The sequence below is a fragment of the Bison bison genome, unplaced genomic scaffold (genome assembly GCF_000754665.1).
Source record: "Bison bison bison isolate TAMUID 2011002044 unplaced genomic scaffold, Bison_UMD1.0 scf7180017864241, whole genome shotgun sequence".
In the NCBI taxonomy this organism is placed as follows: Eukaryota; Metazoa; Chordata; class Mammalia; order Artiodactyla; family Bovidae; genus Bison; species Bison bison.
Window position 1 is genome coordinate 3,377,014 of NW_011494813.1, and position 3,252 is coordinate 3,380,265.

The 3,252-nt window shown below is 41.7% G+C and overlaps 1 pseudogene; it reads right to left on the reverse strand.

Annotated features, from left to right (window-relative positions):
* Nucleotides 1–1,871: 1,871 nt before the first annotated feature.
* Nucleotides 1,872–2,629, reverse strand: LOC104993656 (annotated as a pseudogene).
* Between the last annotated feature and the right edge of the window lie 623 nt (nucleotides 2,630–3,252).

Consider the following 3,252-nt stretch of genomic DNA (forward strand, 5'->3'; position numbering starts at 1 on the left):
CGGCATTCAGAAGTTGTTTTGTGGAATTTACTCAACGTTTAAATGCTCTTTTGATGAATTTGTGGGGGAGAAAGTGTTTTCCCCGTCCTACTCCTCCGCCATCTTGGCGCCTTCCCCTTTAGAGACGTTTTTTACCAGTTTTTATTTTACCTATTTACCAAACATCACCTAGTGAATTACTAACAGATTTACTCTACATGACAGACTAAAACAGAGACCTCATGAATCCTAGGCTTCATCCTCATTCCACCAAGCAACCTGGCCAGTCATCCAGACTCGATCAAAAACTGTAGATGAACACATCCAGCTATTTTGGAATCATTTAAAGAACACTGTGCCAGCACAGAGCAATGTCCAGATCATGCTTTGGCTTCCACTGGAGATCTTCCTTTAGGGACTGAATGCACAGGTCTCATCAGCTCAAGCATGGTCATTTAGATTGTCATTGTATTTTTCACTGTAGTTAAATAAATTGGCATTCTAATTGTTTTAACTTAAACTTGAAGCCAATTGCAAACTTCTTGGAACTAGTTCAACCACTGTGGATATTTATTTAAACTTGAGAAAGAGAATTTCCTGCACTCCTAATTCAAATATTGCAAAGTCCATTAGGCAGGGTAATTAGCGTGCATCCAGCCAAACTTGGAACCAACTGGTCAAAGTGAATACCTGATTTAGTCTCCGGGTTTAACCCTTCACTTCTTCTTTGCAAAGATAAAAAAAGCTTTGATGATTATGCTGTTTGGAATATGAACTACAACATTCTGAATATACCCCAACCATCAGTTCCTCCCCAGCGGGTCTCTGAATCTAAGCAGTGATGACAGCCATTAGATAGACACTGCTAAAAATGACGTGCTGACGAGAGAGGATTTATATCCCATTACCAATCCCCTGCGCCATGCCATGAACCTTCAACTAGACATTTTATCATATTGGTTGCCGCTCTCTGCATTTTCTCTAATTTGTCTCTTTTTCAACATGTGGTATCCCAAACTAAAAGCAGTTGAAATATGTTCAGGCAAGACTAGTGCCAAGTCACTGGAAATATTTTTTTTCTGGTTCAGAACATAATGCTTCCATTAATACAGACTGATATCACTTTGGACTTCCCTGGTGGCTCAGACAGTAAAGCGTCTGTCTACAATGTGAGAGACCTGGGTTCGATCCCTGGGTTGGGGAGATTCCCTGGAGAAGGAAATGGCAACCCACTCCAGTACTCTTGCCTTGAAAATCCTATGGATGGAGGAGCTTGGTGCAGGCTACTATCCATGGGGTCACAAAGAGTCGGGCACAACTGAGCAACTTCACTTTATCACTTCAAAAGGATTTGAGGGATCTCTCTTTTTAACAGATCAAGGAGGGGGTTGTTGACTTTAGCAGCTCTCAAAATATGCTAAGGCATGGAGCAGCAACCTACAAACAATAAAGTGGTAGGTAACTTTGAGAGAGGTGAATTATGTTGTCCTTTGGTAGCCCCCAGCCAAGTCTTCTCAAGTGGCTGTCCATCCTCCAGCTCCACAGCCAGCCCATCTCATCTATATATAACCTAATCTTAACCAGAGAGTGTGAAAAGTTAAAGTCTTTGTAGATGTAGGAATACATTCTCTTACACTGCCCCACCTACAACCCACACCCATGAACTCTTAGGTTTCTACATTTTCAATGTGATTCTTGAGAACAGGAAAGAATTCAAAACCAAAGCAATGAAGTTACTCTATGTACTGTGAGGTCATATTTCACTTGGGAGTTGGGTTTAAAGTTAGTGCAAACTACAAAAACCAAGCTGAGTCAAAATCATCTCTGGAAATCTTTTTTTTTTTTTTTGGCCACAAATAAGACCTTTTGTCACCATTAAAAAGGCCTGCATTTTAAACAGATTCTTGGACTGGGGACTCATATCCATCAGTTTGTTTAACTTTAGCACCTGTCTCATCCCCAGCAGCTTTTCCAGAACTACTAACTTCACCATGTAGTTCCATGAGTTTTCCCAATTCAAACTTGGACTTCTTCAGCATTTTTACTTTTCTAACAAAGGCATCGTAAAGCAGATAGATTGGCAAGCCTTTTCTATGTCTTTTCCAATGCTGTCTGGAATCAATTTACGGACCACTTCTTTGAAGTCACTTGTCTGCACCTGTCAGGCCATGATTATCGTCATCTCCATGTGAATCTGGCATACCTGCTGGTGCTGGACATGAGGGGTCTTCCGAATGTGATCACTGTGTTTCTTAGTAAAGCCCACACAGGACAGATGAGGCAAATAACAGTTGGTAGTCTTGACAACAAGGTGAGCTTCAGTCATGGTCTACCATTGTTTTGACCATGGAGCACGTTTTGTCACAGGTAGATCTATCCCATGGAAACTAGTCAGGTAGTTTTTGCCTTGAACATCCTCCGTAATTAGATTGAATTTTCTAAAGGCAACTTCATCATTCTGCAAATCAGCGAGATTCACTTCAGAAATACAAGTGTGTGGTAATCAGATTCAATTTTGGTTCCTTGAGTTCTCATGACCAGTGTTTTCCCAGAAGAGCTGGTGTTTTCACATCATACCAATATTCTTAGAAAATGGGGCAACCACTTTCTTCTTGGCTTTCATAAGGCACTTTTTCTTGCCAACCAACATGATGCTGTTCAGAAGACCAAAAGGGCTAGAAATCTTAAGGGGCTGTGGTAGGCAGAATTTGGAAGACGACCTCCTGAGAGTCCTTTTCTGGTTATTCAATCACACACCTATCTGACTACCATTGTGAAGGGATTTTTTGCAGGTGCAAAGCCCCTAATCAGTTAGATTTTAAATACAGAGAGTATTGGGGTAAGCCTGACCCAATTGAGAGAACTTTGAAAGCAGAATATTTGCTCAGGCTGGTATTAGCAGGGAAATTCAGAGAGACTGAAAGAACCACACAGATTTGCTTAAGCCATTGCTGGCTTTCAGATGGAAGGGAGGACCAGAGATTGGCCACTATCTGCTGAAAGTGACCCCTGGCCAACAGCCAGCAAATAAACAAGGACCTTAGTCCTACAGCAACAAGGAACTGAAGGCTGTCAATAACTTGAAGTGAGCCTGGAAGCAGATTCTTCCCAAGCCTCTAGACAGGAGCCCAGCCAAGCCAACACCTTGATTTCAGTCTTTTGAGACTCTAAGCAGAGAAACCAGCCAAAATAGCCTGTATTTCTGACCTAAAGAACTGTGAGCTAATAAGCAAGTATGTGCAAACTGCCAAGTGTGTGGTAATCAGCCGAACA